The sequence below is a fragment of the Jatropha curcas genome, chromosome 8 (assembly GCF_041381405.1).
Source record: "Jatropha curcas cultivar XTBG-Jc1 chromosome 8, XTBG_Jcur_1.0, whole genome shotgun sequence".
Lineage (NCBI taxonomy): Eukaryota > Viridiplantae > Streptophyta > Magnoliopsida > Malpighiales > Euphorbiaceae > Jatropha > Jatropha curcas.
Genome location: NC_143158.1, coordinates 24,222,908 through 24,236,211, shown reverse-complemented (window position 1 = coordinate 24,236,211; position 13,304 = coordinate 24,222,908). Strand labels below are relative to the sequence as shown.

General features: G+C 32.1%; 1 long non-coding RNA gene across 2 annotated transcripts; it reads right to left on the bottom strand.

Annotated features, from left to right (window-relative positions):
* Positions 1-671: 671 nt before the first annotated feature.
* On the bottom strand, positions 672-10,611 carry LOC149494387 (uncharacterized). 2 transcript variants are annotated; one of them, XR_016322074.1, is made up of 6 exons: positions 9,887-10,610; positions 8,998-9,081; positions 7,282-8,198; positions 2,564-6,954; positions 1,674-1,757; positions 672-873 (listed from the first exon to the last, which is right to left on the bottom strand). It is a non-coding gene; the product is annotated as an uncharacterized LOC149494387 (long non-coding RNA). The 2 variants fall into 2 exon arrangements; XR_016322073.1 differs by having other exon boundaries at positions 2,564-8,198; positions 9,887-10,611.
* Between the last annotated feature and the right edge of the window lie 2,693 nt (positions 10,612-13,304).

Here is a 13,304-nt window from a genome sequence, read left to right as displayed (position 1 = left end):
ATAATTATTAAACCAATCTATCATTCGGTATTTCATTTATAATTCGGTTCTTGTCGAATTTCATAATAAGTCCAAGTCTACGTTAAATATGAAAACTAATAATCAATCAAAATTAAATTAGTTTTATTTTTTCAACCAATAGAATCTATCTATAAATTTAGTAGGGTCGTATATATTAACTTTAGTGGCATTTTGCAATACATAACTACATATAAGTTTTATATTTAAATATACTAACTAAAGAACTTATATTTAAATAGAAAAACTAACAACGATTCAAAATTAAATTATCTTTATTTTTTCAACCAATATAATCAATTCATAAATTTAGTAGCGCGGTATATATTAACTAAAGAATTTATATTTAAATAAAAAAATTAATAATCAATCAAAATTAAATTACCCTTTATTTTTAACCGATAGAATTAAATCTTTAAAGATATATTTGTCAATCTATAAACTTAACAAGGGGCGTTTTAAGAAACTAATGTTTCCCCTATATATACTTTTATATATACTAGTATTTTTATGGCGTGCTTTGTACGTTGACTATACTCGTGTCACGACCCGTTTCCGTGGGCCGGAGCGGCACTAGGACCTGGGTGGGCTTAAGGCCCCCGAAGCCCGTAGTAAGCCTATATTATGCAAACGTCATTTCCTATTCATAACTGTGGATGCAAGCCTAATAATTTATTTCAGTTATGTATCACTAATACAGTTCATATATTTAATATGAACTTTTATTATTCATTTACAACCCAACTGGAATACAATTGCGGAACTCTACCTTTACATTTACATCGTCATTTCTATCATTAACAATCTTATATAATTATTGTCTCAACTCCATAGGATTTTTCTTTCTTCTATTACCTGGAAAAAAAATAAGTAGGCAGGGGTGAGCGCCAAACTCAATGAGTAGGGTTAGATAACTCTCTCACCCCACACAATCACACAGATGCTAAAAATATTTTTATCTAGTCACTGATTAATTTTATGATCATGCAGTTTGTCACACAAATGGCAATACAACAGCAATCACAATTATTATCACCTTCATATAATCACATCACGTGGAAATTAGTCAGTGGAGTCACCGAAACCCCCGATGAGCCGTCCTCCCACATGGCCCATCCTCTCACGTGTGCACCAGGGAGCCGATCCCCCATTCTGGCCGACCGGTCTAATCCTCACTTGACCAGCCCTCTCATTGTTTTTCCATCCTCTCTCTCTCTCTTTTTTTTTTTTTTATACCAACAGGAGGCAACCCGGTCGTCTCCATCAAATCTAGATCATCAGGCGCTCACAACAGGAGGCCACCCTGCGGGCTGCGATCAAACCTAGATTATCCGGTGCGCCCAAATAAAGAAGCCAACCTGTGGTTAACAGTAACGGTAACAGTAGGTGCACACGGGGGCGCCGATCTCCCATTTACCCGGCTAACAGTAATCAGTATCAGGATCCATATAACAATAACAGTCTCACAAACCCATGGTGACCCACTTCATCCCAATTCCACACAAACAAGGCACAACAATATCACATTCACAGATAATCAAGCAATATTTAATATCAACAAATAGTGCATCACAATATGGCAATAATGCATGATAACATTTAGCCGTGAATGCATGAATGCAAGCGGATGAGGCAAATTATCTAACACTACTCACAGTTCTTTATTGTCCTCTAAGGGGACTGCCTTTCTAGCCACATGCTTCCAGCCTTTGTCCTTGCATTTCGGAATTTATAAACCTCTAAAATAAACAAGAAAATTCTAAATAAGAATTTCGATTTAAAAACTTATATTTCACATTCATTTATTTATTTCGGTTATCGGTCATTTAATTCACTTATTAATTTAAACTATATATATTTATAGATATATATTGGGTTTCCGTATTTATTTATCACTCTAATAATCTTACTCTATATGTTTAAGTTCTATAAACAACTTAATCTCTATAAGTAATTTAATTGCTTATAATTAATTTTATTTTCTACCGAAATTTATTTTATTTTATACCGAAATTTATTTTATTTTTCTACCGAAATCGCGGCAGCATCTCCCCTAAAAATTCAACTATCCACCAATTAACTCAGTTAATCATTTTATCAAGTTCTCACAGCCCATCCATCGGGCAATCAATTCAGTCAATTAGTCCCGTCCTCCACATTTATCCACATCAACAATATTTTGTTCATTTTTCTATAATTCCTTAAATCATAATTTCCTAATTTATTTATTACTCGAATTTAATTTTAATCGATCAAGTAATTTTTTATTAATCAATGGATCAACACTAAATTACATTAATTTAATTAATCAAGTAATTAAACTAATCAGTAGATCTAACCACATTAAATTAATTTAACTAATCAAAATTGCTAAATTAAATTAATTAATCAAGATTACTAAAATAATTTAATTCACTAAAATTACTAAAATCAGATTAATCAACTAAAATTATTAAAATTAAACTAACTAAAATGACTAAATTTAATTAACTATCATTAATAAAAGTAAATTAATTAACTAAAATGTATTTAAATTAATTTATACCCCAAATATAATTTTTTTGTCGAATTTCGCTAGATCAGGGATTTCCACGCGTGCCGGATCGAAGAGCAGTGGCTGTTGGTGGTCGGAGGCACGCTGGAGTGGCGGCAGTGGCAGCGGCGGGCTGTGGCATTGCTGCAGAAGGCTGGTGGCGGCTTGACGAGTTGGAGATCGTGCTGCGTTAGGGGCTGCTGTGCGCTGCGTGATCTAGCAGAGGGTGGAGCGTCGCTGCTGGCGTGACGCGACGAGGAGCGGCGGAGGGGTGGTGCTGGCGCGCGACGTCTCCGCTCGAGTTGGTGGAGGCCCGATCCGCTTCTGCCAGCAGTGGAGTCGCAGGCGCAGGGAAGAAAAAGAAAGAAAAAGAAAAAAAAGAAAAGAAAGAAAGAAAGAAGGAAGAAGAAGAAAGGAGGAGGAGGAGAAGAAGAAGGAGGTGGCGACGGTGGCGTCTGGTGGCAGCGTGGGTTATCGGGTGGTGCTGCGTGGGTGGTGCGCTAGACTAGGCTGAGTGAGGTGAGATCAGCGTTGAAGAAGAATAAAAAAAAAGGAGATGTTTCTAGATGGTTTGGGCTGTTTCGGTTCGATTCAGCCCAAATCTCGATTTTTGTTTGATTTTGATTTTTCAGTTGGTTTTCGATCCGGTTTATCATTGTACGAATTATTGAATTTGCATTTAAATAATTAACTGCATTTCCAGGCTGTCAGTTTATTAAATTTAATTGGAAAATTTTTGAAAATAAAAATTCGAGTTATTTCAGTCTTCCCCCTTATAAAAATTCGTCCTCGAATTTTGAAAATAACTAGACGGGTGAAGCAAGACGATGAGGTAAATATTTTTGAGTTCGTTAGTCAGAGTGGCGAAACTAATAATTTTTTTTTTTTCATTAAATTTATTAATTAAAACAATCCAATGAACGAACCTGTGAAGAAAATCTAAGATATAGGGAAGGTAGGATGATTATAAGATGTATCCATTTCCAAAGTTATCTATCTTATCACCATAGTTAATTTAAACTCGAGTTGTGCTACATCTACAAGTCATCAAATCAAGTAAAATATTCATAACCCAAGGCACAAATTCAACACTAGTATTCATCTTTACACTTAAGAATTTAAGTTATTCATAACCTCTGCTCAAGTAAGGGTTATTAATCTCATTAGCTATATATTATGTAACTCGCCTCATTTATCTCTCATTAGCTATTATAGGCAATGACAATCACTTAATAAGACGCCCAAGTATTAAATCATATGATACACGAATCCACAAATTCAAATTTACTACTATCCCAATTTAGAATACTTATTTCAAAACTCAAAACCTACATGCTGATTCATCCATTTTCCATCAATTCCAACTATTAATATCATTGCTCCAAAAATCATGGAAGAAGTTTATAATTAGATAAGATGGTCGCTACCAATTCAAGGAGGTTTTCGATTATCATTAAGTTCTACCATTAAGTACCATTTGATCCTTTCCAATTAAAGAGAACAAATTCATGGTATTACTACAAGCTTATTTCAAACAAAATCATGACATTTCTCTAGCTAGTTGCTATCAACAGATAGGAGATCCTAACCTCTATCCCAAGCTCATCACTCATTTATCAACTTCACCATTTTCCAACGAAAGATAGATATACAACCTCTCTTCAAATCCTACCAATCAGAATCCCATAAAAACAAGTAGTACCTCAACTATATAGAGAGAATTTAAATTCACAATCAAGTCCCTATTTTAGTTATTGACTTCTGTATTCCTCTTTCCAATTTGTCATACCATACCATTTCTTAACTAATTATGACAAGAACTTATGCAACTAGCCAGGTAAGCTGTTGCCATGCCGGATAATTCTTAATTTTTTTTTTTCTAAAATTTGCAAACACCATTCTATTATCCAACTCCTGATTAAGTATTTCCTTTATTTTAAGTTTATTCTTAATCCCATGAATGCCTATGAATATTCAGATAATAATATTATTGGGTTATTCCTTTTCTCCAAGTCTATCATAATGTCTATCACTTCCAAAATTTGTAAAATTTATACCTAATACGATATCCTCAACCTTAATTATGTTCCCTCTATATTCTGTACTCAAACAAGGTTAATACCTCATTGAATCCTTCCACATCAGAGTTACAATGTACCAGTCCTCGAATGGATTTAACTAATGAAGTATTCCCTTAAACCACAAGATATATCGTAAATTGCCATCTATAACACAATTATATTCATTCAATCATAATTGCTACCAATTACTAAGAAATTTGGAATAGGTTTTTACATTGACTCCAAATTATATTTCAATCATTCTCACCTTAATTGGTACCTCGATCACTCCATAGGTAATTTAAAATAATAATTTATCTAACTGACACACATGAGTTGGCATTCCAACATAATTAAGATGTAATCTTAACCATCTCGTTACCCATCCAATAATCTTATAGTTTATGTTTTCAATCCTCGAATACTTGTGTGTATTTTCCTTACTAAATTCGCAGAAATTATCCCAAATTCACTGGTTTGTTCTTACACAAATCTACAATATTCCAAATGAATCATAAATTAAGACCTCACTGGCTTATTAATAAATGAAAATGCTCCAAATACCTTTAGGTTCTACTAAGATCATAATTATAACTTTCCTTCTCCATCCAATAAAATAAGTAACTTACAAAATTACACTAAGTAATAGGAATTTCTTATTTTAACTACTTTACATCAAGAAATTATATTTATTCACAATCATAGTCATATGATTCTTTATCAACTCTTATTCTCAATTATTCCTACGCACAACACTTGGCACTTACACATAGTATATCGATAGGCTCCATATATAAATTCGGTCGATATAACTCGTAAATTATTATTATACCTTATAGATTTTGTTAGTATTATTATTATTATTACTATTACCATTATTACTGTTACTATTACTATTATTATCATTATTCTTATTTTATGTCACATATACTTTTTATTATTTTCTTTTATTCTATATATATCTTTATATCTATTTATCGATTTATTATTATGTTATTTATTTATACATGTATTATTATATATATACATAGATTTTTTTTTTTTTTTTTTTTTTTTTTTTTGTTAGGACCCATATTGTACTTGCTCAGTATCTCCTATTCCTACCAAATATTCTTACTCTTAAGTATTAATTCAACATTCAATTATAATGGCTATTATCCACCTAAATTATTAAGAAGCCTAACTAAATTTCATACTACATATACTACTAAATTCAATTACAATAAAAAATATAATGTACCTTCACATATATCTTATCTTAAGCACACAAAGGAATAGATTACTTACTTCAATAGCCACATTTTTTTTTTTATATATATAATTACTGCCTAATAGCGTTTCAATTCCAAAATCATTAATTTCCTTTATTATCTTTTACTCTTATTTTATTATACGAGGTCCTTAAACTTAGTCTGCCTTATTAAATATCCTACATATATTAGGATCTTAGTTCTACCCTATCTAATACACTTACTACATATTAAACTCTCACTGTATTAGTTCCTGGGTCATACTAATTATCCCTTAATTGTATACACTACCTTTATAATTCTGTTGACGATTCAATTTAATTACCCAACTTATCATTTATCTACCACACACCCCTTTATATCCCTGAATGTCCTTAGGATTAGGTCCTTTTTCTTTTGTAGATACCTCATATAGCCTCATAAAGCTTCTACAACTCGCAAATATTGTCATTACTATCGGCAAATCTTTTTATCTTAGTAATGATGACTCATAGACTCTAAATTATTTTTGCTTAGAATTTATTTCCATACAAGCTTAGTGAAATCAACATGAACCACAATTTTTTTTTTTTCCATAATCATGAAATCTCACAGTATACAAATTTTTATCTTAAATCCCCTGATACATCATTACTCTATTCTAATCACTCTTAATAATAGTGATTCCTAATTTATCAAAACTCTAAATACTAATTACCCTCATTTAAATCATACTAATCTATACTCCTCATATTTCCGTAATGAATTCTTTTCTTAATATCCATACAAGAACAGAACTAGCTCCATTCTTACTTATCTAATTCATTGGTATAACATCAAGTCAATAATAGGACAATTATCCCTTAATGTCCCATATCGTTCATCAATTCACTTAACTATCATGGTTCACTATTTATATAACATAATTATCTTAATTTCTTAATATAAGTCATTTACTTTTGCTTAGTTCATAGAATCTCTCATTAAACAATAGTCCTTATTTATACATAAAAAGGCTAAATCTCGTTGCATTTAACTCATAATCACGTCTTATTAAACCATAAGGTGCCACAATCCACACAATCTCCATCATCATTTATATAAAGCAATTTATCTCTTACTAAGAATCACAATGTACTTTTCTTATAACCACAATAATTTATATTATTCCTTGTATTCATACACTTAAAAAGAAATAGCTGATGAACACCACAATAACACTTCATTCCATCAAGCAGAAATTACTTCTCACAATTAAAATCACTTCTTATAATTAAAAATCACTTCATAAAATAATTCCACCAACATTTTTTTGTACAACAAAAATTACTCATCATCAATTACTATTGCAAATCACACCAATTCATTTAGTATTTACACCTTATAAATATTATTTTTGCAATGACACCAATGTATATATTCCATCCAGAAAAATGCTTACCTCAATAGCCATAATAAATTCCACCAACCAATATCACATAAACTTCATCAAATAGATATGTTCAAATCAATACTCTAATTACATACATCCTAATGTCCTTGAATCCGAATCATCTAGTTCTCTATTAATTAACACTAACAACTCATTCTCAACATAAATACACTAGCATACTTTTATCATTTAACTTCAACCTATTAATCATATATCACTTATTTTCTTACATAATTACATTATTGAATTATTTATTCCATAAGAGAAAATTTAAATTTTTAAGCTAAGGACACAGTTTCCATTAGAAAGAGTACACTGGTTGATCAGGCCACTGCACTTCCTTCTAATTTCTCCTGCGTTTCAAAGCTTTGATTAACTGTTAATATAATTATTTTTCCCCATTTATTTATGTATTTATTATCATTATTTATTTTATTTATGATTTTGTAACCGCCTTAGTGCACAGTGCGTCCACCTGCACCAAGACCGTTTTCTATTTAGTGTCTCTCCTTAGTTGGTTACGGCCGATCCCAACGTAGGAGTTTTATATTCAATTTCCTATGTTCCACAATTGATTCCTAAGGCCCAACTTAATGCTCTGATACCAACTTTGTCACGACCCGTTTCCGTGGGCCGGAGCGGCACTAGGACCTGGGTGGGCTTAAGGCCCCCGAAGCCCGTAGTAAGCCTATATTATGCAAACGTCATTTCCTATTCATAACTGTGGATGCAAGCCTAATAATTTATTTCAGTTATGTATCACTAATACAGTTCATATATTTAATATGAACTTTTATTATTCATTTACAACCCAACTGGAATACAATTGCGGAACTCTACCTTTACATTTACATCGTCATTTCTATCATTAACAATCTTATATAATTATTGTCTCAACTCCATAGGATTTTTCTTTCTTCTATTACCTGGAAAAAAAATAAGTAGGCAGGGGTGAGCGCCAAACTCAATGAGTAGGGTTAGATAACTCTCTCACCCCACACAATCACACAGATGCTAAAAATATTTTTATCTAGTCACTGATTAATTTTATGATCATGCAGTTTGTCACACAAATGGCAATACAACAGCAATCACAATTATTATCACCTTCATATAATCACATCACGTGGAAATTAGTCAGTGGAGTCACCGAAACCCCCGATGAGCCGTCCTCCCACATGGCCCATCCTCTCACGTGTGCACCAGGGAGCCGATCCCCCATTCTGGCCGACCGGTCTAATCCTCACTTGACCAGCCCTCTCATTGTTTTTCCATCCTCTCTCTCTCTCTTTTTTTTTTTTTATACCAACAGGAGGCAACCCGGTCGTCTCCATCAAATCTAGATCATCAGGCGCTCACAACAGGAGGCCACCCTGCGGGCTGCGATCAAACCTAGATTATCCGGTGCGCCCAAATAAAGAAGCCAACCTGTGGTTAACAGTAACGGTAACAGTAGGTGCACACGGGGGCGCCGATCTCCCATTTACCCGGCTAACAGTAATCAGTATCAGGATCCATATAACAATAACAGTCTCACAAACCCATGGTGACCCACTTCATCCCAATTCCACACAAACAAGGCACAACAATATCACATTCACAGATAATCAAGCAATATTTAATATCAACAAATAGTGCATCACAATATGGCAATAATGCATGATAACATTTAGCCGTGAATGCATGAATGCAAGCGGATGAGGCAAATTATCTAACACTACTCACAGTTCTTTATTGTCCTCTAAGGGGACTGCCTTTCTAGCCACATGCTTCCAGCCTTTGTCCTTGCATTTCGGAATTTATAAACCTCTAAAATAAACAAGAAAATTCTAAATAAGAATTTCGATTTAAAAACTTATATTTCACATTCGTTTATTTATTTCGGTTATCGGTCATTTAATTCACTTATTAATTTAAACTATATATATTTATAGATATATATTGGGTTTCCGTATTTATTTATCACTCTAATAATCTTACTCTATATGTTTAAGTTCTATAAACAACTTAATCTCTATAAGTAATTTAATTGCTTATAATTAATTTTATTTTCTACCGAAATTTATTTATTTTATACCGAAATTTATTTTATTTTTCTACCGAAATCGCGGCAGCATCTCCCCTAAAAATTCAACTATCCACCAATTAACTCAGTTAATCATTTTATCAAGTTCTCACAGCCCATCCATCGGGCAATCAATTCAGTCAATTAGTCCCGTCCTCCACATTTATCCACATCAACAATATTTTGTTCATTTTTCTATAATTCCTTAAATCATAATTTCCTAATTTATTTATTACTCGAATTTAATTTTAATCGATCAAGTAATTTTTTATTAATCAATGGATCAACACTAAATTACATTAATTTAATTAATCAAGTAATTAAACTAATCAGTAGATCTAACCACATTAAATTAATTTAACTAATCAAAATTGCTAAATTAAATTAATTAATCAAGATTACTAAAATAATTTAATTCACTAAAATTACTAAAATCAGATTAATCAACTAAAATTATTAAAATTAAACTAACTAAAATGACTAAATTTAATTAACTATCATTAATAAAAGTAAATTAATTAACTAAAATGTATTTAAATTAATTTATACCCCAAATATAATTTTTTTGTCGAATTTCGCTAGATCAGGGATTTCCACGCGTGCCGGATCGAAGAGCAGTGGCTGTTGGTGGTCGGAGGCACGCTGGAGTGGCGGCAGTGGCAGCGGCGGGCTGTGGCATTGCTGCAGAAGGCTGGTGGCGGCTTGACGAGTTGGAGATCGTGCTGCGTTAGGGGCTGCTGTGCGCTGCGTGATCTAGCAGAGGGTGGAGCGTCGCTGCTGGCGTGACGCGACGAGGAGCGGCGGAGGGGTGGTGCTGGCGCGCGACGTCTCCGCTCGAGTTGGTGGAGGCCCGATCCGCTTCTGCCAGCAGTGGAGTCGCAGGCGCAGGGAAGAAAAAGAAAGAAAAAGAAAAAAAAGAAAAGAAAGAAAGAAAGAAGGAAGAAGAAGAAAGGAGGAGGAGGAGAAGAAGAAGGAGGTGGCGACGGTGGCGTCTGGTGGCAGCGTGGGTTATCGGGTGGTGCTGCGTGGGTGGTGCGCTAGACTAGGCTGAGTGAGGTGAGATCAGCGTTGAAGAAGAATAAAAAAAAAGGAGATGTTTCTAGATGGTTTGGGCTGTTTCGGTTCGATTCAGCCCAAATCTCGATTTTTGTTTGATTTTGATTTTTCAGTTGGTTTTCGATCCGGTTTATCATTGTACGAATTATTGAATTTGCATTTAAATAATTAACTGCATTTCCAGGCTGTCAGTTTATTAAATTTAATTGGAAAATTTTTGAAAATAAAAATTCGAGTTATTTCAACTCGTTATTCGTATTCATTCAATTCTTTATGTCATTGCTCACTTTTACTTATTATTTATACTCATTTTTATTTTTTTAATTAAATATTGATTATAATTTTTATATTATATTATTTAGATTTTTATCATATCTCCATTTATTAAAAATTCATTATAACTGTATATATAATTCTACAATATCACCTAATAAATACATTTTAATAGATAGATACATAATATAATAATAAAATATTTTATATATTTTTAAAATTATAATTTTTAACTGTTCGTCATTCCACATACACATATGTTTAATTATTTAAAAATAAATTTTAAAAGTAAAATTTAAGATTTTAAAAGGCTTAATTATATAGATTCTATTTAAAAATTTATTTTTTAAAAACTATATCCAATCAAATTATACAAACATAAAGAAAAAACTATTATAAAAGAATTTACTTTTTTCTTTTTTTAATTCTCTCCTAAATAGAATGTTATGATAAATCATGATCAAATATTTAAAAATATATTCTAGTTTGTTTTATGATGTTCATTGCACGTTTCTGTTGCTTATTTATTTTTATATACAATGTTAACTATTTATTATAATTTCTCTCTTATATTGTGTATATCTTCTTAATGTTAGAACTTCAACTTTTTACTGTGGATGTATAAATAGTTGAAAATAAGTTAGATATTTTAATCAAGTTAAACTACCTAAGTTGAGGTAATTTATATTTAAAATAGTTGATTTTAATAATTTGTATGCCATTTAATTTTAAAAATTACTTATAAAATTTATCAATTTAAAAAAAATTAATTAAAATATAATCAATGTAATAAATAAAAAATCTGAACTTCAGTGAACTTTTTCTTATATTAAATATATAAAAAGATATGAATTTATATATAAATTATATTGAATTCATTTAGACCAAATAAGATTCAAATAAAATCGTTAATATTTCATAAAACTTATGAATAGTTACAAAAATTTTAATTTTTTACTTGTTTGGCCAAATATGAAATTTTGCTTGAGGATCTATAATCAATTGGTTTTACTTAATAAAATGAGGGATAATTTTTAAAACTAATTTTAGTTAGGTGATTAACCACGATTACCTTAATTTGAAACCACATAGAAATAAATTAAAATTAGAGTGAATTTTCAAAATGAAAACAGCATCAAATTAAATATAATTCAAAATCTGATTAGTTCAATCGATTTTACATGCAATTTTAGGTTGGTCAATTTAAGCCTTTTACTAAAAATAAAATGTGACATCCTACCGAGTCGAGTCATTGCATAGAGTCGAGTTGAGTTGGGCTGAACCAAAATCCGGTTCGAGCCATTAGAGTCCAAAGTGGGTAGGATGGGAGTGATAATACTAATGATAAGAAGTGGATATGTTTGCATAAAACAAAAGATCAAAGTATAAGGATTAGGACTTGCTTGCACTAAAATATAAAGCTTGGGTATTAAGTTGTAACCTTTTGACAAGTGAGGTACCATTTTGTAATTTTACACACAAAATCATTGATATTTTAGAGCCTACCCGTGCTTTCCATTTCATTTTCCTTTCTTCATCCTTATCTTCATCTCCTTCATCTACTTTCCTCTTCCACCTTCCTTTCTCCATCAATTTTGAATGGTAGTTAAGCATTAAAGTCAACCTCTATTTTATCCAAGCAAGTAGAATTTCTTGAAGCTCTATGTTATTCAACCTCTAATTTAGTTATAGTGTAGATAATTCATAAGAATTCTTATGTATAGGAGAAGTGAGCTCAAAGGTAGCAAAAAAAGGAAGCTAAGAAGAGCTCAAGCTTTGTGGAGTGAAGGTTTAATATCTCTTTTAATTTATCACTTTCCTTGCATGAGAACTTGTGTGGTGTGTTGATAATGAGAAAATATGTTGCTTAATGTTGAGTGAGAGGGCTGGAAATGGTGAGAAAGCATGGGATGAAATGAATAAATGAAGTAAATATTGAGTTTATACTGAAACAGGTTTTGTTGGAAAAGTAACCAATAACTTCACCTTGATTTTGACCCTACTTAATGATGGAATTAGGAAGTGGCATAGAAGAGTTATTTGTTCCTCTATGTGTTAGCTTTCCATGGGTTTTTGAATCACCCAAATCAGAGTTATAAATTGAGAGATATGACAAAAAAGTACATACTATGCAGGTTGGAAACACGACTCGATCGCGAGCGCCAATTTCATGTCGCGCTCGTGAATTGTGCCTGTAACCTCTCACACTCACGAATTTCATAGCGCACTCGGGAATCTTGCCTGTAAACTCACTGACCCTCATGTGTGCTTCTCGGGCTCGCGACTTTTCATGGCGCACTCGCGACTTGTGTTTTGATGCTCTTTTGGACCTCTTTTTCTATGCAATTGTATTCCTTTGCTCAAATTGTATTCCTACAATCATTTTAAAACAAAAAGACAACATGAGAACATGTATCAAAACAACATACAAGCATGCAAATGATGTGAAACCAAGTAAACAATATGGTTTATGAAGTTATGAAGATGTTAATATGCTTTTGTGTAATACTATTGACATACCGATATTATGCTCCATTGAAGTTAGGTAGAAACCACATAGATAAGGCTATGTCGCGACATAGGATAGCAAATCTGTGCCCCATACAGTTTGGTACTCCAGCGACAGGCCGTTGAGTGA